The sequence below is a fragment of the Triticum aestivum genome, chromosome 2A, assembly GCF_018294505.1.
Source record: "Triticum aestivum cultivar Chinese Spring chromosome 2A, IWGSC CS RefSeq v2.1, whole genome shotgun sequence".
NCBI lineage: Eukaryota > Viridiplantae > Streptophyta > Magnoliopsida > Poales > Poaceae > Triticum > Triticum aestivum.
The window spans coordinates 751,634,637-751,655,990 of record NC_057797.1 but is presented as its reverse complement, the minus strand read 5'-3'; positions in this window follow the sequence as shown (position 1 = coordinate 751,655,990).

The following is a 21,354-nucleotide window of genomic DNA, read 5'->3' as shown; positions in this document are numbered from 1 at the left end:
TCAAACTTCCATTCTAGAATGGCAAGAGGTTGGAGGAGACCAGCTGGCCTTTGGTGTTCTGCCTTCACTCTTCTGCAGACATCACATTCATTCACGAATTGAGCGATCTCGCGCTTCATTCGAGTCCACCAATAAGCTTGCTTGAGGTCCTGATACATCTTCGTGCTCCCAGGGTGGATGGAGAGGAGAGAATTGTGAGCCTCGTTCATGATCACTTTACGGAGGTCACCTTTGGGTACAACAATACGATCCTCGAAGAAAAGAGTGTCCTTGTCATCAAGGCAGTAGCACTTGTACTTGGGCTGACTCTTGGCAATCCCAATCTTCACCTTTTTCACCATAGCATCCAGAAGCTGAGCTTGGCGAATCTGGTCTTCTAAGGTAGGAGAGACTTGAAGGTTGGCGAGAAAACCTTGAGGAACAACTTGCAGGTTAAGTTTGCGGAAAGCTTCACAAAGCTCGGGTTGATAAGGCTTGAGAATCAGACTGTTGCAGTAAGCCTTTCTACTCAATGCGTCAACAATCACATTGGCCTTGCCTGGAGTATACTCGATACTCGGATTATACTCTTGAATCATTTCGACCCATCGAGTTTGCCTGAGGTTGAGATTAGGCTGAGTGAAGATGTACTTGAGACTCTTGTGATCAGTGAAAATGTCCACTTTTCTTCCCAATAAAAGATGTCTCCAAGTCAAAAGAGCATGCACAACTGCCGCCAACTCGAGATCATGAGTGGGGTAGTTCTTCTCATTAGGATTCAACTGGCGAGAGGTATAAGCAACAACTTTCTTCTCTTGCATCAATACTGCGCCAAGACCTAGGAGAGAGGCATCACAAAAGACCTCGTACGACTTGGATTCATCAGGCGGAGTCAGAACTGGAGCAGTGATCAATTTCTCTTTCAAAGTGTTGAAAGCAATATCACACTCCGGAGACCAAACGTACTTGACGTGCTTCTGAAGAAGATTTGAGAGAGGCTTCGCGATCTTAGAAAAGTTTTCAACGAATCTTCGGCAATAGCTTGCGAGACCGAGGAAGCTGCGGAGTTGCTTCACGTCCTAAGGAGGTTCCCAATTCACAATTGCAGACACCTTCTCAGGATTCACGGCAATGCCCTTGGCAGAGATGATATGCCCAAGATAAAGAACCTCATCGAGCCAAAATTCACACTTGGAGAACTTGGCGTAGAACTGATGTTCCTTGAGCTTATCAAGAACCAAACGCAAGTGCTTGGCATGATCTTCCTTGTTCTTCGAGAAAACCAGAATGTCGTTGAGATAGACCAAAACGAAGTCATTGGTGTAGGCGTTGAAGATGAAGTTCATCATGCGAGAGAACGTCGGAGGAGCGTTGACGAGACCAAAAGACATGACAGTGTATTCATATGAACCAAAGCTTGTCCTAAAAGCCGTCTTCGGAATATCTTGCTCACGAATTCGAATCTGATGATAACCCATACGGAGATCAAGCTTGGAGAAAACTCGAGCACCTTTGAGTTGTTCGAACAGCTCATTGATGTTGGGAAGTGGGTATTTGTTCTTGATGGTCTTCTTGTTCACTGGACGGTAATCAACACAAAGTCGGTCCGTTCCATCCTTCTTCTTCACAAAAAGAACATCACAACCCCACGGAGAAGAACTAGGCCGGATAAGACCCATTTTCTCTTGAATATCGAGTTGCTTCTTCAGCTCCTTCAACTCTTCAGGTCCGAGCTTGTAAGGATGTTTGCACACAGGTTCTGTGCCGGGCTCAAGATCAATAACGAATTCAACTGGCCGGTGCGGAGGCATTCCTGGAAGCTCTTTTGGAAAGACGTCTTGATATTCGCAAACGACTGGAATTTGCGAGATGGCATCCAATTCACCCTTCTCATTGAGAGAAAACAGACGAATGGTATCATCACGAGCGGCAAAGACAATTACATCCTCAGATGAATGAGTCAATTGAATCTGCCTGGCTGCACAATCAAGCTGAGCCTTGTGCTTAGAAAGCCAATCCATTCCGAGAATAAGATCAATATCCGAGTCACCAAGAACATTTGGAGAGGACAAGAACTTATAGTCACCCAAAGTGATTGTAACATCCGGAACGCATACTCGAGATGTCATTTGACGGGCCGGGGAGACAATAGCCAACGGTTTCGGCAACACTTGAGTAACAAAATCATGCTTAGATGCAAAAGGTCTCGAGATGAAACAATGCGATGCACCAGTGTCAAAAAGAACTTTTGCAGGAACATTGTTAACAGGAAGGTTACCCATAATCACATCTGACGAGTCCTCTGCCTGAGCTGCATTCATCAAGTTGACCTTGGCGGACTTGGGGTTATGCTTGACCACAGCTGTACTTGCCGATCTGATAGGAGGAGGAGGAGGAAGACGCCTCTGGTTGAAACACTTGTTGGCATAGTGACCCTTCTGTTGGCACTTGTTGCACGTGACCTCTGAAAGCGGACAGTGGTACGGAGCACTCGATCTTGGAGCTTGAGACGAAGTCTTGTTCTGAAAGCCAGGGTTGGGTGGGTGGGAAGAACCACTGCCACCTTTGCTCTTCTGCTGATACGGCTGACGAAATGGAGGAGGAGGAAGCCAAAACTTCTGCTGCTTGGCCACTTGAGTAGAGGAAGAAGGAGTAACATCTCTGGCTCGCTTCTTGGAAGCATCACACCTCAACTGAGCAGCCTCTTGCTTCAGTGCCATGTTGTAGAACTCATCGTATCTCAAGGGCTCAAAGAGAACAAGAGCTAGCTGAATTTCTTCTCTGAGACCACCCCTGAACTGATATATCATGCTCTTCTCATCAGGGGCGTCCTGCTTGGCAAAGCGGGCGAGCTTCTGAAACAACTTGTTGTAGTCATAGACAGATAAAGAGCCTTGCTTCAGATTGCGGAATTCCTCACGCTTGCTTTCAACCACGCTTTGAGGAATATGATGAGCTCGGAAATCTCGACGGAAATCATCCCAAGTGATAACACGTCCACCTCTGGAATCCTTGTACTGCTGGAACCATTCTGCAGCTTGATCTTTGAGTTGGAAGGAAGCAAACTTGACAAAGTCCTCAGGCCTGACGTTACTGCACTCGAAATGCTTGCACAGATCCACAAGCCAGTCGTCAGCATCGGTTGCCTCAACACAATTGTTGAAAGTCTTTGGCCCGTTAGCAAGGAACTGGTTGAGTGTAGCAAAATGATTCTGATTGGTGCCTTGATTCCCTTGGTTGCCTTGATTGCGCTCTTGGAGAATTTGCATGATCAACTGTGTGTTTGCATTGGTTGCGGCCATCACAGCTTGCCATGCCTCTGGAGGAGGTGGAGGTGGTGGCGGATCAGGATTCGGAGTCGTGCGCGTTGGAGGAGCCATCCTGAAGTGGTTGCCCACCATTAGCACATTGATAGACAATTATTGAAGCTGAATCCAACGGAATGAAAATTGCAACATATAGTCTTCACATCCGAACAAAATGAACGAATGCATTCCTCTTGAAATGGTCACATATCCATAAATTGAGAAGCCACGTAGAATTAAGGTAGAGAAATAAATCAACAAGGTACGGATCAAGAACGAATAATCGGTAAGAAAACCCAATCTCAAACCAATATCCGTGGAAGAAGAACTAGAGCTACTAGAATTCCCACCTATGAAACTGCCGAACCTTTCCGGTTATGGAATCAGGTGTTGGGGATACAGGGGAGCATAATATCTCACCCAAACTAGCAATTCCTACATCCAGCTGTATCCATCCTTCAACACATAACCAAGAAACCTTCGGAAACCATCTACCTCAACCTTCAAAAAGCATCCGTTATACAAGTTATGGCGATACTCCCGAACTCCCGCCCCAGTACTGGGTGGCGTCGAGGTTATCTCACCAACGAACTGCATAAAAGAGATTTTCGATGTCGGTGTACTAAACTCAGGTATTCCAGAACTGCAACGATAACATTATGATGACAACACCTCAGAGCTCAACTCCCCGGGACACTTCCACTAAACCCCTGACAGGAGGCACCAAGACAATGTTCTCATCATAAAACCATCAGAACGATTCCAAGATACCCGCGTGATCCTAAATTTTTTTTTAGTGAAATTTGAGAAGAGAAGAGTCAAAACTCTACGTCAGGATGCCTTACCAAAGCGATGGGGAGACTGGGAAGTAAAAAGAATTCCTAAACTCTCTGATATATAATTCCTAAAAGACTCAAAACATTTTTCTAGACACAACTCGGCCGCTAAAAATGATCAAGCAATGGGGCTCCTAAGGTCGGGGAAGGCTCTGATTACCAACTTGTAACACCCTCGATGCGACTATAGCTCCCACGTGTCGAGGCATGACTTAGAGACATAATCGCATTGAAGGCATATATCGCAAGTTAGGCAATCTTCACAACATCCCATGTAATATAAATAATAAAGGGGAGATAACATAGTTGGCTTACACTTGCCACGTCAATCAAGTACATAAATAACATTACATCATCCAAACACTCATGGCCCGACTACGGCGCCAAAATAAAAGAGAACCCAACATGCGACAATGGTCCCGTTCACCCCCAACTGGGCACCACTACTGATCATCGGGAAAGGAAACATAGTAACGTTGATAGTCTTCGTCGAACTCCCACTTGAGCTCATACGCGTCTCCATGAGCGGAATCATCAGGCCCTGCATCTGGTGTAATAGTGATCTGTGAGCCACAGGGACTCAGCAATCTCGCACCCTCACGATCAAGACTATTTAAGCTTATAGGTAAGGCAAGGTAAAGTATATGTGGAGCTGCAGCAAGCGACTAGCATATATGGTGGCTAACTTATTCGCAAAGGAGAGCGAGAAGAGGAGGCAAAGCGCGAGCGAGAAACTAGAGAGCAACCTGCGCAAACATTACTCCAACACCGTGTCCACTTCCCGGACTCCGCCGAGAAGAGGCCATCACGGTAACACACTCAGTTGATTCATTTTAATTAATTAAGGTTCAAGTTATCTACAACCGGACATTAACAAATTCCCATCTGCCCATAACCGCGGGCACGGCTTTCGAAAGTTCAAATCCCTGCAAGGGAGTCCCAACTTAGCCCATGACAAGCTCTCACGGTCAACAAAGGAATAGACCTCCTCCCAAGACGTTCCGATCAGACTCGGTATCTCGGTTACTCAAGACACTTCGACAGGTTAAAACAAGACCAGCAACACCGCCCGAATGTGCCGACAAATCCCGATAGGAGCTGCACATATCTCTTTCTCAGGGCACACTCAGATAAGCAATCTGTACAAGTAAAACCAGCCCTCGAGTTTCCCCGAGGTGGCGCTGCAAGGGGCTCTAGGTTGGACCAACACTTAGAGGAGCACTGGCTCGGGGGGGAGGGGGGGTTAAATAAGATGACCCTTGAGTCTGCAGAACCGAAGGGAAAGAAAAGGCTAGGTGGCAAATGGTAAAACCAAGGTTGGGCATTGCTGGAAAAGCTTTAATCAAGGCGAACTATCAAGGGGTTCCCATTATAACCCAACCGCATAAGGAACGCAAAATCCGGGAACATAACACCGATATGACGGAAACTAGGGCGGCAAGAGTGGAACAAAACACTAGGCGAGAAGCCGAGCCTTCCACCCTTTACCAAGTATATAGATGCATTAAGATAACATAGCAATATAATGATATCCCAACAAGTAAATAAATGCTCCAACAAGGAACGGCCTTCCAATCTTCACCTGCAACTAGAAACGCTATAAGAGGGGCTGAGCAAAGCGGTAACATAGCCAATCAACGGTTTGCTAGGACAAGGTGGGTTAGAGGTTTGACATGGCAAAATGGGAGGCTTTCTAGCAAGTGGTAGGCATCGTAGCATTGGCATAGAAAAAGAGCGAGCAAACTAGCATAGCAAAGATAGTAGTGATTTCGAGGGTATGATCATCTTGCTTGCACAGTTGTCAGAGTTGACTGGATCCTTAAAAGCAAACTCAATGGGCTCCTTGTTAGCAAACTCGTCTCCCGGCTCTACCCAAACAAGACAAACAAACAACAAGGATACAATCAACCATGTGCAAACTCAAACAACGCAATGCAAAGATGATATGCTATGCGGGATGCGATGCGGGATGCGAAATGCAAGCTTTGATAGGAAATGCATGAACCTGGCCTCAACTTGGAATTCCAAGTGTGCCACTGGAAAGATGAGATGAAATCGCTTGAAAACGATATAAAGAACGCCGGAATCGGAGTTACGGTTTGGAAATGGCAAGCGATTCAAAAATGACACCGGTCTGCGATTTACAGCAAGTAGGCATCTAAACGCAACGAAATGAACATGTTACAGCACCCAAACATGACAACAAAATACATGGCAGGGATGCATACAAGATGCTTAACAAAAGTCTAGCACTGAGCTACGGCCAATTCATCCATTAATAGGTTCAAACAAGCATGGCAAAAATGCATATGGAAAACAGATTTCGGACAGTGAAATTAACACTTGTCTGGAATTTCAGATCAGGTAGCCCTCTTCGGAGCAACAAAACTACATGCTACAGGATCTGAACATGGCAAAGTAAAGCATGGCATGGATCTACTCAAAGAGCTTAACAAAAGTCCCTTAGTGACCTTGAGCCAAAAGGGATCAGAAAATACAATTGCAAGCATGTGAACATGGCAAAAACATAATCAGTTTTCAGACTTAGTGAAAACTGGCACATGCTGAAATACAACTCAAGTAGGCATGTTTACGAGCTCGATGCACTCACTACGGTGCAAGTCATGACAAGACAAGCACACACCCAACAAGAAGGCACAAAATGCTAGCTATACATGGCAAGAACAATAGCATAGCATGCACGGATCAACTACAACATCATCGGCAAAAATTGCAAACGACTTGACAATCTGCCCAGATTCACAAAGTAGCAAAAGTAGAGCTCGATTGACTCAAGCTAGTGTGCTCCATAATTGCAAACAAAGACATGGATGGATAGAGCACTACAAGATTAACAAAACTCTCTTACTGATCATCCTCAAAAGAGGCACGGATCACTAGGAAACAACATGAACATATGGCATGATGAGATAAACAGCTCTAGGACTTAGTGAAATTACTAAGTCCCTGAAAACAGAATTAGCAAGTGCACCATTTTGCAAGCTTGCACTAGACACCACACACATCACAAAAATACATGGGTTGCACCTCTGGAAAGATGACAAAACCCTTAACAAAACACATGTAGAGCATCAGGGCATATCATGCACACAATAATCATGGCAAAAATGACAAAACCCTAAATGGAGTAGCAGATCTGACAATTAACTCAAGTAGCCCTCTTCTAACAGCATTTCGGGCATCAAGATGAGCTTAAATGAAAATGATACAATGGAACGAAATGATGTACTCTCTGAGATGAACGTTTTGATATGCTATATGCATGAATCGGAGCTACAGATGCAAAGTTACGGCAGGTCAAAATATGCAACATGAGCTAGGGTTTTTGAGAAAAGTCAACCACCGAATTTCCAGATCTGAGATTTGCACACGGATCGAGGACGGCCGGCGAGGTACTGTTCATGCTGGAGTTCGCCGGGACGAAGAGGCAGCGGCCGGCGAGAGGAGGTGGTGGCCGGATCCGGTCGGAGCCGGGGCGGAGGCGGCGGTGCGGAAGCCGAGGCAGCAGGGCGGCGACCGGCGGGCGGCCTGCTCGGGCGGCGGCGCGGAGGACGGCGCCGGCGATGGGGCGCGGTGTCGCTGGCCGGCTAAGGGTGGCGCTCGGGGAAGAGGAGCCGGGCACGACGTGGGAGGAGGGCGGCGGCCGGCGCGGGCTCGCGGGGGCCCTCCCCGGGCCTGGCGGGCAACGGCGGTGGAGGCGGTGGTGTTGCCAAGTGGCGCGACGGGAGTGGGCGGTGGCGACGTCTGGCGCGGTGCGGACAATGTCAGGCGCGCGGAGATGATTTTTAGGGTTTCGGAGGTAGGAGGAGATCCGAAAATCGGGGGGCCTTTAAATAGGCATAGAGGGAGCTAGGAGAGTCCAAATGAGGTGCGGTTTTCGGCCATGCGATCGTGATCGAACGCTCTAGATGATGGAGCAGAGTTTTGTGGGTTTTGGGCCAAATTGGAGGGGTGTTGGGCTGCAACACAGACGAGGCCTTTTCGGTCCCTTGGTTAACCGTTGGAGTATCAAACGAAGTCCAAATGGTACGAAGCTTGACAGGCGGTCTACCGGTAGTAAACCAAGGCCGCTTGGCAAGTCTCGGTCCAATCTGGAAATGTTTAATCCCCACACACGAAAGAAAGCTAGAAATGACCATCGGAGGAGAACGAAGCGCCGGAATGCAAAACGGACAACGGGGAAAATGCTCGAATGCATGAGACGAACACGTATGCAGATGCAATGCACATGATGACATGATATGAGATGCATGACAACGACAACAACACACGGAGACAAAGACCCGAACCCGAGGAAATAAATATAACTTAACACTGAAAACGGCAAGAGTTGGAGTACAAATTGGGAAAGTTACATCCGGGGTGTTACACGGTACTACCGCGAGCATGTCACGGTACTACCGCTGCCTGCCAAGCTCCATCATATTCCTGCCTTTTCTTTGATCCTTTTTGTTGTGTTTGTTGGCTTATGCTCGTTCTTTCTAGTTGTGTTGCGTGTTCTTGTGTTTGGCTCCAGGTGATGAACATCCTGAGCATCAAGCTCGCCGTATCAACCCCGGGCATGCAACATCAAAACGCTACCGCACCTCTGTGCCTGCCGGTGGTTCCTCTAGCACCCAACCGCCTCCAGCAAGTGCATCCGCAAGTGTTCCTCCACCTCCTCAGCACTCGAAGAGATCCGCCACCAAGCCAAAGGGGAAGACTGTGACTGAGATGACCAACAAGGAGTTTTGGGAAAGGCGTCGCCGCAATCCCTATGAGGTGTACCAAGAACCCACTTTGGTCGACCGCCTGTTCTGGAACCGATTTCAGTTTGCCATCTATTTTGATGTGATCAAGGCCAAGAAGAATCTCTTTGTTGATGTTCTCTCCATTGATACTGATGCTATGGAGAAGGACCCAGAGTACTTTGGCGAAGCTCTTCAGATGTGCACTCAGCTGAACTTTCTCAGGATCATGCAATTCAACAAGGATTTCGATGCAGATTTGGTGGCTCAATTCTTTGCCACCGTTCATCTTGGGACGGATGTCGACAGAAATCTGACATGGATGACCAATGGCAAGCTGCTTTCCGTCAAGTGGAAGGCTTTCATGGAGTTACTTGATGTGGTGGATCACGGGCTTGAGACTCCAGTCGGTTTCTACCCTCACCGCAATGCTACGTCCACCCACAAGCAAGCCCTTTGGCCCTACTTCACTATGAAAGTTCACCCAGTGACTGAGAAGAAAACCTATGAGCTGTCTCCGTATCTGGACATTCTTCATAGCATCTTCCGTGAGACTCTCTTCCCTCGAATCGGGAATCTGGATATGGTCCACTCTTATCTCGTGGACATGCTTCTTTTCTGTCAGCATGAGAAGGAAGCAAACACTAGAGAGAGCCTGGATATTTCTCATGTCATGTGGTCTGAACTTCTCTCTGCCATGTCTGAGCGCAAGTGCCCGATATATGGTCCATTCATCATGAGGCTCATTGAGAGGGCCTGGGCACAGATCTATACCAGAGTGTTGCTGGAAACTGGAGACTTGGTTTCCCATGAGATCAAGCGTTTGAGGAAGAAGGACAATTGGGTCACCCCAGCACCTCAATCCGGGGGTCCGTCTGCTGCTGCTGCCATGGAGACCGAGGGTGGGGCAGCCACTGATGATCACGAGGAGGATCTTGAGCCCTCTAGTGTTGAACCCTCGTGGGCGAAGAAGCTTAAACACAAGTTGAAGAAGCTTTTCTGCATGGAGTCTCATGGTCAGTACATGACTCATGTGGCGGAGAAGCATGCCAGGGTGCGCCACAAGGAGCTCATGCGTCAGATGGGAGCGACAGTTGCCAGTGGATCTGAGGGTCAGATCACTGAAGAGGAGGAGTGGATTCATCAGCATTGCCCTTGGACCGACTCCGACGCCGAGCAGTTTTCGACCAACGACGGAGATGCAGACGATCACGCTGAGATATGATGTTCGAGATCCTCAGCTTGCCATCACCTGGAGTCGTAGCGTCGCTCTTTTACCTTTTTGGTGCCTCGCTGCCAAAGGGGGAGAGAGTGTAGGGATTTGTGTTGCCGAGCTTTGAGTTTGTCGTCCTGTCGTCTTGTGTTTTCTTGTGTGTTCTCTCGGTGTCTTTGTTTGGTTTGGTTTGGTGCCCGTGAGACCTAAGTTCTAGACATATGGTGTGAGACATATGCTCCCTATCGCTACCTTATTTCTTATGTCTATTCAGTACTGTAGTATATTATGAGTTGCATGCTTGTCCTGTTTTATACTCTTCTCTCATATATCTTGTGCTTAGAATTGTTGGACTATAAAATATAGGGGGAGTGTTGATCCGGATGTGTGTGTCTTGCTTTCCTTTTGCTCCTTGAGGGAGTCCTGGATTAGGGGGTGTCCGGATGGCCGGACTGTACCTTCAGCCGGACTCCTGGACTATGAAGATACAAGATTGAAGACTTCGTCCCGTGTCCGGAAGGGATTTTCCTTGGCGTGGAAGGCAAGCTTGGCGATACGGATATGTAGATCTCCTACCATTGTAACCGACTTTGTGTAACCCTAACCCTCTCCGGTGTCTATATAAACTGAAGGGTTTTAGTCCATAGTGTTGGAAATATGCCCTAGAGGCAATAATAAAAGGATTATTATTATATTTCCTTGTTCATGATAATTGTCTTTTATTCATGCTATAATTGTGTTATCCGGAAATCGTAATACATGTGTGAATACATAGACACCAACATGTCCCTAGTAAGCCTCTAGTTGAATAGCTCGTTGATCAACAGATAGTCATGGTTTCCTGGCTATGGACATTGGATGTCATTGATAACGAGATCACATCATTAGGAGAATGATGTGATGGACAAGACCCAATCCTAAACATAGCACAAGATCGTATAGTTGGTTTGCTAGAGTTTTTCCAATGTCAAGTATCTTTTCCTTAGACCATGAGATCGTGTAACTCCCGGATACCGTAGGAGTGTTTTGGGTGTACCAAACATCACAACGTAACTGGGTGACTATAAAGGTATACTACGGGTATCTCCGAAAGTGTCTGTTGGGTTGACACGGATCAAGACTGGGATTTGTCACTCCGTATGACGGAGAGGTATCTCTGGGCCCACTCGGTAATGCATCATCATAATGAGCTCAAAGTGACCAAGTGTCTGGTCACGGGATCATGCATTACGATACGAGTAAAGTGACTTGCCGGTAACGAGATTGAACGAGGTATTGGGATACCGACGATCGAATCTCGGGCAAGTAACGTACCGATTGACAAAGGGAATTGTATACGGGGTTGCTTGAATCCTCGACATCGTGGTTCATCCGATGAGATCATCGAGGAGCATGTGGGAGCCAACATGGGTATCTAGATCCCGCTGTTGGTTATTGACCGGAGAGCCATCTCGGTCATGTCTACATATCTCCCGAACCCGTAGGGTCTACACACTTAAGGTTTGATGACGCTAGGGTTGTAGATATATGAATATGCAGTAACCCGAAAGTTGTTCGGAGTCCCGGATGAGATCCCGGACGTCAGAGGAGTTCCGGAATGGTCCGGAGGTGAAGAATTATATATAGGAAGTGCAGTTTCGGCCATAGGGAGAGTTTCGGGAGTCACCGGTATTGTACCGGGACCACCGGATGGGTCCCGGGGGTCCATCGGGTGGGACCACCCATCCCGGAGGGCCCCATGGGCTGAAGTGGGGAGGGGAACCAGCCCATAGTGGTCTGGTGCGCCCCCCTTGGCCCACCCCCTGCGCCTAGGCTTGGAAACCCTAGGGTGGGGGGCGCCCCACTTGCCTTGGGGGCCACTCCACCCTTGGCCGCCGCCCCCCTAGGAGATCCCATCTCCTAGGGCCACCCCCCCCTTGGGGAGCCTATATAAAGGGGGGAGGGAGGGGCAGCCGCACCCTTGACTCTTGGCGCCTCCCTCTCCCCTGCTACACCTCTCCCTCTCGCAGAAGAACGGCGAAGCCCTGCTGCGGTGACTGTTGCATCCACCACCACGCCGTCGTGCTGCTAGATCTTCATCAACCTCTCCTCCCCCCTTGCTGGATCAAGAAGGAGGAGACGTCACACTGACCGTACGTGTGTTGAACGCGGAGGTGCCGTCCGTTCGGCGCTAGGATCTCCGGTGATTTGGATCACGTCGAGTACGACTTCCTCATCCCCGTTCTTTGAACGCTTCCGCTCGTGATCTACAAAGGTATGTAGATGCAATCTGATCACTCGTTGCTAGATGAACTCATAGATGGATCTTGGTGAAACCGTAGGAAATTTTTTGTTTTCTGCAACGTTCCCCAACAGTGGCATCATGAGCTAGGTCTATGCGTAGTTCTCTTTGCACGAGTAGAACACAATTTGTTGTGGGCGTAGATGTTGTCAACTTTCTTGCCGCTACTAGTCTTATTTTGCTTCAGCAATATTGTGGGATGAAGCGGCCCGGACCAACCTTACACGTACGCTTACGTGAGACAGGTTCCACCGACTGACATGCACTAGTTGCATAAGGTAGCTGGCGGGTGTCTGTCTCTCCCACTTTAATTGGAGCGGATTCGATGAAAAGGGTCCTTATGAAGGGTAAATAGAAGTTGACAAATCACGTTGTGGCTTTCACGTAGGTAAGAAAACGTTCTTGCTAGAACCCTATTGCAACCACGTAAAACTTGCAACAACAATTAGAGGACGTCTAACTTGTTTTTGCAGCAAGTGTTTTGTGATGTGATATGGCCAAAGTTGTGATGAATGATGAATGATATATATGTGATGTATGAGATGTTCATGCTATTGTAATAGGAATCACGACTTGCATGTCGATGAGTATGACAACCGGCAGGAGCCATAGGAGTTGTCTTTATTTTTTGTATGACCTGCGTGTCATTGAGAAACGCCATGTAAATTACTTTACTTTATTGCTAAACGTGTTAGCCATAGTAGTAGAAGTAATAGTTGGCGAGCAACTTCATGGAGACACGATGATGGAGATCATGATGATGGAGATCATGGTGTCATGCCGGTGACAAGATGATCATGGAGCCCCAAGATGGAGATCAAAGGAGCTATGTGATATTGGCCATATCATGTCACTATTATTATGTGATTGCATGTGATGTTTATCATGTTTTTGCATCTTGTTTACTTAGAACAACGGTAGTAAATAAGATGATCCCTCATAATAATTTCAAGAAAGTGTTCCCCCTAACTGTGCGCCGTTGTGACAGTTCGTTGTTTCGAAGCACCACGTAATGATCGGGTGTGATAGATTCCAATGTTCACATACAACGGGTGTAAGACAGATTTACACATGCAAACACTTAGGTTGACTTGACGAGCCTAGCATGTACAGACATGGCCTCGGAACACAGAAGACCGAAAGGTCGAGCATGAGTCGTATAGAAGATACGATCAACATGTAGATGTTCACCGATGTTGACTAGTCCGTCTCACGTGATGATCGGACACGGCCTAGTTAACTCGGATCATGTTATACTTACATGACTGGAGGGATGTCTATCTGAGTGGGAGTTCATTAAATAGATGAACTTAATTATTATGAACTTAGTCTAAAATATTTACAATATGTCGTGTAGATCAAATGGCCAACGTTGTCCTCAACTTCAACGCGTTCCTAGAGAAAACCAAGCTGAAAGACGATGGCAGCAATTATACGGACTGGGTCCAGAACCTGAGGATCATCCTCATAGCTGCAAAGAAAGATTATGTCCTAGAAGCACCGCTAGGTGATGTCGTGGGTTTGTCACGGCAGATGTCCTAGAGAAAGGACTTAGTCGTGGAGCCATCGCGACGGGTTAGCTTGAAGGGGTTAAAGCGGACACAAGGACGCAAGAGAGTTTATACTAGTTTGGCCCCTTCGATGAAGGTACAAGCCTACGTCTAGTTGTGATGGAATTGATGGGTGTTTCGATGACTAGGGAGCAAACAAGCTTCGCCTATGTCTCGAGTTGTTGTCTGTCCTTGAACCGCCGCCGGGTCATCCCCTTATATACATGGGTGACGCCCGTCGGTTTACAGAGTCTCGATACCGGCTCATAGATGCGTCCGGTTCGGTCTCCACTATTCCTAACTTATAATGCAAGTTACATACCGACGCCGGTTTATAGCTATAGGCCTTAAACCGATTATGGGCCTTTAGCCCTCATCTGCCCTCATGGGCTTTTAACACACTCAACTACTGATGAAGTTAACCCGGCCTGTCCTGGACGGTTTACGCCCAGTAGTAATATCCCCAACTTCAACGCGTTCCTAGAGAAAACCAAGCTGAAACACGATGGCAGCAATTATACAGACTGGGTCCGGAACCTGAGGATCATCCTCATAGCTGCAAAGAAAGATTATGTCCTAGAAGCACCGCTAGGTGACGCACCTGTTCTCCCTGCGGAACAAGACGTTATGAACGCTTGGCAGACACGTGCTGATGATTAAGCCCTCATTCAGTGCGGCATGCTTTACAGTTTAGAACCGGGGCTCCAAAAATGTTTTGAGAGACACGGAGCATATGAGATGTTCGAAGAGCTGAAAATGGTTTTTCAAGCTCATGCCCGGGTCGAGAGATATGAAGTCTCCGACAAGTTCTTCAGCTGTAAGATGGAGGAAAATAGTTCTGTCAGTGAGCACATACTCACTATGTCAAGGTTACATAATCGCTTGACTCAGCTGGGAGTTAATCTCCCGGATGACGCGGTCATTGACAGAATCCTTGAGTCGCTTCCACCGAGCTACAAGAGCTTTGTGATGAACTTCAATATGCAGGGGATGGAAAAGACCATTCCTGAAGTATTTGCAATGCTGAAATCAGCAGAGGTAGAAGTCAAAAAGGAACATCAAGTGTTGATGGTGAATAAAACCACTAAGTTCAAGAAAGGCAAGGGTAAGAAGAACTTCAAGAAGGACGGCAAGGGAGTTGCCGCGTCCGGCAAGCAAGCTGCCGGGAAGAAGCCAAAGAATGGACCCAAGCCCGAGACTGAGTGCTTTTATTGCAAGGAAAGTGATCACTGGAAGCGGAACTGCCCCAAATACTTAGCGGACAAGAAGGCCGGCAAAACAAAAGGTATATGTGATATACATGTAATTGATGTGTACCTTACCAGTACTCGTAGTAGCTCCTGGGTATTTGATACCAGTGCAGTTACTCACATTTGTAACTCAAAGCAGGAGCTGCGGAATAAGCGGAGACTGGCGAAGGACGAGGTGACGATGCACGTCGGGAATGATTCCAAGGTTGATGTGATCGCCGTCGGCACGCTACCTCTACATTTACCTACGGGATTAGTTTTAAACCTCAATAATTGTTATTTAGTGCCAGTTTTGAGCATGAACATTATATCAGGATCTCGTTTAATTCGAGATGGCTACTCATTTAAATCCGAGAATAATGGTTGTTCTATTTATATGAGAGATATGTTTTATGGTCATGCTCCGATGGTGAATGGTTTAATCTTAATGAATCTCAAGTGTAATGCTACACATATTCATAGTGTGAATACCAAAAGATGTAAGGTTGATAATGATAGTCCCACATACTTGTGGCACTGCCGCCTTGGTCACATAGGTGTCAAACGCATGAAGAAGCTCCATGCAGATGGACTTTTAGAGTCTCTTGATTACGAATCATTTGACACGTGCGAACCATGCCTCATGGGTAAAATGACCAAGACTCCGTTCTCAGGAACAATGGAGCGAGCAACCAACTTATTGTAAATCATACATACTGATGTGTGCGGTCCAATGAGTGTTGAGGCTCGCGGTGGCTATCGTTATGTTCTCACCCTCACTGATGACTTAAGTAGATATGGGTATGTCTATTTAATGAAACACAAGTCTGAGACCTTTGAAAAGTTCAAGGAATTTTAGAGTGAGGTTGAGAATGAACGTGATAGGAAAATCAAGTTCTTGCGATCAGATCGTGGGGGAGAATACTTGAGTCACAAATTTGGCACACACTTAAGAAAATGTGGAATAGTTTCACAACTCACGCTGCCTGGAACACCTCAGCGTAATGGTGTGTCCGAACGTCATAATCACACTCTATTAGATATGGTGCGATCTATGATGTCTCTTACCGATTTATCGCTATCATTTTGGGGCTATGCTTTAGAGACTGTCGCATTCAGTTTAAATAGGGCTCCGTCGAAATCCGTTGAGACGACACCGTATGAATTATGGTTTGGGAAGAAACCTAAGCTGTCGTTTCTAAAAGTTTGGGGGATGCGATGCTTATGTCAAGAAACTTCAACCTGAAAAGCTCGAACCCAAGTCGGAAAAATGCGTCTTCATAGGATACCCTAAAGAAACTATTGGGTATACCTTCTACCTCAGATCCGAAGGCAAGATCTTTGTTGCCAAGAATGGATCCTTTCTAGAGAAAGAGTTTCTCTCGAAAGAAGTGGGAGGAAAGTAGAACTTGATGAAGTATTACCTCTTGAACCGGAAAATGGCGCAACTCAAGAAAATGTTCCTGAGGTGCCTGCACCGACTAGAGAGGAAGTTAATGATGATGATCATGAAACTTCAGATCAAGTTTCTACTGAACTTCGTAGGTCCACAAGGACACGTTCCGCACCAGAGTGGTACGGCAACCCTGTCTTGGAAATCATGTTGTTAGACAACGGTGAACCTTCAAACTATGAAGAAGCGATGGCGGGCCCGGATTCCGACAAATGGCTGGAAGCCATGAAATCCGAGATAGGATCCATGTATGAAAATGAAGTATGGACTTTGACTGACTTGCCCGTTGAGCGGCGAGCCATAGAAAATAAATGGATCTTTAAGAAGAAGACAGACGCGGATGGTAATGTGACCATCTATAAAGCTCGGCTTGTCGCTAAGGGTTATCAACAAGTTCAAGGGGTTGACAACGATGAGACTTTCTCACCGGTAGCGAAGCTGAAGTCCGTCCGAATCATGTTAGCAATTGCCGCATTCTATGATTATGAGATATGGCAAATGGACGTCAAAACGGCATTCCTTAATGGTTTCCTTAAGAAAGAATTGTATATGATGCAGCCGGAAGGTTTTGTCGATCCGAAGAATGCTGACAAGGTGTGCAAGCTCCAACGCTCGATTTATGGGCTGGTGCAAGCATCTCAGAGTTGGAACATTCGCTTTGATGAGATGATCAAAGCGTTTGGGTTTATGCAGACTTATGGAGAAGCCTGCGTTTACAAGAAAGTGAGCGGGAGCTCTGTAGCATTTTTCATATTATATGTAGATGACATACTTTTGATGAGAAATGATATAGAGCTTTTGGACGGCATTAAGGCCTACTTGAATAAGAGTTTTTCAATGAAGGACCTTGGAGAAGCTGCTTATATATTAGGCATCAAGATCTATAGAGATAGATCAAGACGCCTCATAGGTCTTTCACAATGCACATACCTTGATAAGATATTGAAGAAGTTCAATATGGATCAGTCTAAGAAGGGGTTCTTGCCTGTGTTGCAAGGTGTGAAATTGAGCTCAGCTCAATGTCCGACCACGGTAGAAGATATAGAAGAGATGAGTGTCATCCCCTATGCCTCAGCCATAAGTTCTATTATGTATGCCATGCTGTGTACCAGACCTGATGTAAACCTTGCCGTAAGTTTGGTAGGTAGGTACCAAAGTAATCCCGGCAAGGAACACTGGACAGCGGTCAAGAATATCCTGAAGTACCTGAAAAGGACTAAGGAAATGTTTCTCGTTTATGCAGGTGACGAAGAGCTCGTCGTAAAGGGTTACGTCGATGCTAGCTTCGACACAGATCTGGATGACTCTAAGTCACAAACCAGATACGTGTATATTTTGAATGGTGGGGCAGTAAGCTGGTGCAGTTGCAAGCAGAGCGTCGTGGCGGGATCTACATGTGAAGCGGAGTACATGGCAGCCTCGGAGGCAGCGCATGAAGCAATTTGGGTGAAGGAGTTCATCACCGACCTAGGAGTCATACCCAATGCGTCGGGGCCGATCAAACTCTTCTGTGACAACACTAGAGCTATTGCACTTGCCATGGAGCCCAGGTTTCACAAGAAGACCAGGCACATCAAGCGTCGCTTCAACTCCATTCGTGAAAATGTTCAAGATGGAGACATAGATATTTGTAAAGTACATACGGACCTGAATGTAGCAGATCCGTTGACTAAACCTCTCCCTAGAGCAAAACATGATCAACACCAGAATTCCATGGGTGTTCGATTCATCACAATGTAACTAGATTATTGACTCTAGTGCAAGTGGGAGACTGTTGGAAATATGCCCTAGAGGAAATAATAAAAGGATTATTATTATATTTCCTTGTTCATGATAATTGTCTTTTATTCATGATATAATTGTGTTATCCGGAAATCGTAATACATGTGTGAATACATAGACACCAACATGTCCCTAGTAAGCCTCTAGTTGACTAGCTCGTTGATCAACAGATAGTCATGGTTTCCTGACTATGGACATTGGATGTCATTAATAACAAGATCACATCATTAGGAGAATGATGTGATGGACAAGACCCAATCCTAAACATAGCACAAGATCGTATAGTTCGTTTGCTAGAGTTTTTCCAATGTCAAGTATCTTTTCCTTAGACCATGAGATCGTGTAACTCCCGGATACCGTAGGGTGCTTTGGGTGTACCAAACATCACAACGTAACTGGGTGACTATAAAGGTATACTACGGGTATCTCCAAAAGTGTCTGTTGGGTTGACACGGATCAAGACTGGGATTTGTCACTCCGTATGACGGAGAGGTATCTCTGGGCCCACTCGGTAATGCATCATCATAATGAGCTCAAAGTGACCAAGTGTCTGGTCACGGGATCATGCATTACGGTACGAGTAAAGTGACTTGCCGGTAACGAGATTGAACGAGGTATTGGGATACCGACGATCGAATCTCGGGCAAGTAACGTACCGATTGACAAAGGGAATTGTATACGGGGTTGCTTGAATCCTCGACATCGTGGTTCATCCGATGAGATCATCGAGGAGCATGTGGGAGCCAACATGGGTATCCAGATCCCGCTGTTGGTTATTGACCGGAGAGCCATCTCGGTCATGTCTACATATCTCCTGAACCCGTAGGGTCTACACACTTAAGGTTCGGTGACGCTAGGGTTGTAGAGATATGAATATGCAGTAACCCGAAAGTTGTTCGGAGTCCCGGATGAGATCCCGGACGTCACGAGGAGTTCCGGAATGGTCCGGAGGTGAAAAATTATATATAGGAAGTGCAGTTTCGGCCATCGGGAGAGTTTCGGGAGTCACCGGTATTGTACCGGGACCACCGGATGGGTCCCGGGGGTCCATCGGGTGGGACCACCCATCCCGGAGGGCCCCATGGGCTGAAGTGGGGAGGGGAACCAGCCCATAGTGGTCTGGTGCGCCCCCCTTGGCCCACCCCCTGCGCCTAGGCTTGGAAACCCTAGGGTGGGGGGGCGCCCCACTTGCCTTGGGGGCCACTCCACCCTTGGCCGCCGCCCCCCCTTGGGGAGCCTATATAAAGGGGGGAGGGAGGGGCAGCCGCACCCTTGACTCTTGGTGCCTCCCTCTCCCTCTCGCAGAAGAACGGCCAAGCCCTGCTGCGGTGACTGCTGCATCCACCACCACGCCGTCGTGCTGCTAGATCTTCATCAACCTCTCCTCCCCCCTTGCTGGATCAAGAAGGAGGAGACGTCACGCTAACCGTACGTGTGTTGAACGCGGAGGTGCCGTCCGTTCGGCGCTAGGATCTCCGGTGATTTGGATCACGTCGAGTACGACTTCCTCATCCCCATTCTTTGAACGCTTCCGCGTGTGATCTACAAAGGTATGTAGATGCAATCCGATCACTCGTTGCTAGATGAACTCATAGATGGATCTTGGTGAAACCGTAGGAAAATTTTTGTTTTCTGCAACGTTCCCCAACACGTAGGACAACATACAGAACAACAATCATACCATAGGCTAGCTTCTAGGGTTTAGCCTCTCCGATCTCGTGGTAGATCTACTCTTGTACTACCCATATCATCAATATTAATCAAGCAGGACGTAGGGTTTTACCTCCATCAAGAGGGCCCGAATGAAAGATCGTGGATGTCGCCTAGAGGGGGGTGAATAGGCATTTTAAAATAATTACGGTTTAGGCTTGAACAAATGCGGAATAAACCTAGCGGTTAATTTGTCAAGCACAAAACCTAAAACAACTAGGCTCACCTATGTGCACCAACAACTTATGCTAAGCAAGATAAGCAACTATGTGATAGCAAGATATATGACAAGAAACAATTTGGCTATCACAATGTAAAGTGCATAAGTAAAGGGGCTCGGGTAAGAGATAACCGAGGCACGCGGAGACGATGATGTATCCCGAAGTTCACACCCTTGCGGATGCTAATCTCCGTTTGGAGCGGTGTGGAGGCACAATGCTCCTCAAGAAGCCACTAGGGCCACCGTAATCTCCTCACGCTCTCGCACAATGCAAGATGCCGTGATTCCACTAAGGGACCCTTGAGGGCGGTCACCGAACCCGTACAAATGGCAACCCTTGGGGGCGGTCACCGAACCCGTACACTTTGGCAACCCTTGGGGGCGGTCACCGGTACCCGTCAAATTGCTCGGGGTGATCTCCACAACCTAATTGGAGACCCCGATGCTTACCCGAAGCTTTGCACCACAATGATTGAGCTCCGGACACCAACAACCGTCTAGGGCGCCCAAGCACCCAAGAGGAACAAGCTCAAGGGTACCAAGCACCCAAGAGTAATAAGCTTCTCAACTTGTAACTTCCACGTATCACGTGGAGAACTCAAACAGATGCACCAAATGCAATGGCAAGGGCACACGGAGTGCCCAAGTCCTTCTCTCTCAAATCCCACCGAAGCAACTAATGCTAGGGAGGAAAATGAGAGGAAGAACAAGAAAGAGAACACCAAGAACTCCAAGATCTAGATCCAAGGGATTCCCCTCACATAGAGGAGAAAGTGATTGGTGGAAATGTGGATCTAGATCTCCTCTCTCTTTTCCCTCAAAAACTAGCAAGAATCCATGGAGGTATTGAGAGTTAGCAAGCTCGAAGAAGGTCAACAATGGGGAAGAACACGAGCTCAAAAGATAAGGTTCAAAGAGGAAGAAGACCCCCTTTTATAGGAGGGGGGAAATCCAACCGTTATCCCCCACTCAGCCTCGCAGAGAGCGGTACTACCACGGAGGCAGGGCGGTACTACCGCTCATAAGCGGTACTACCGCTCCCCTTCAG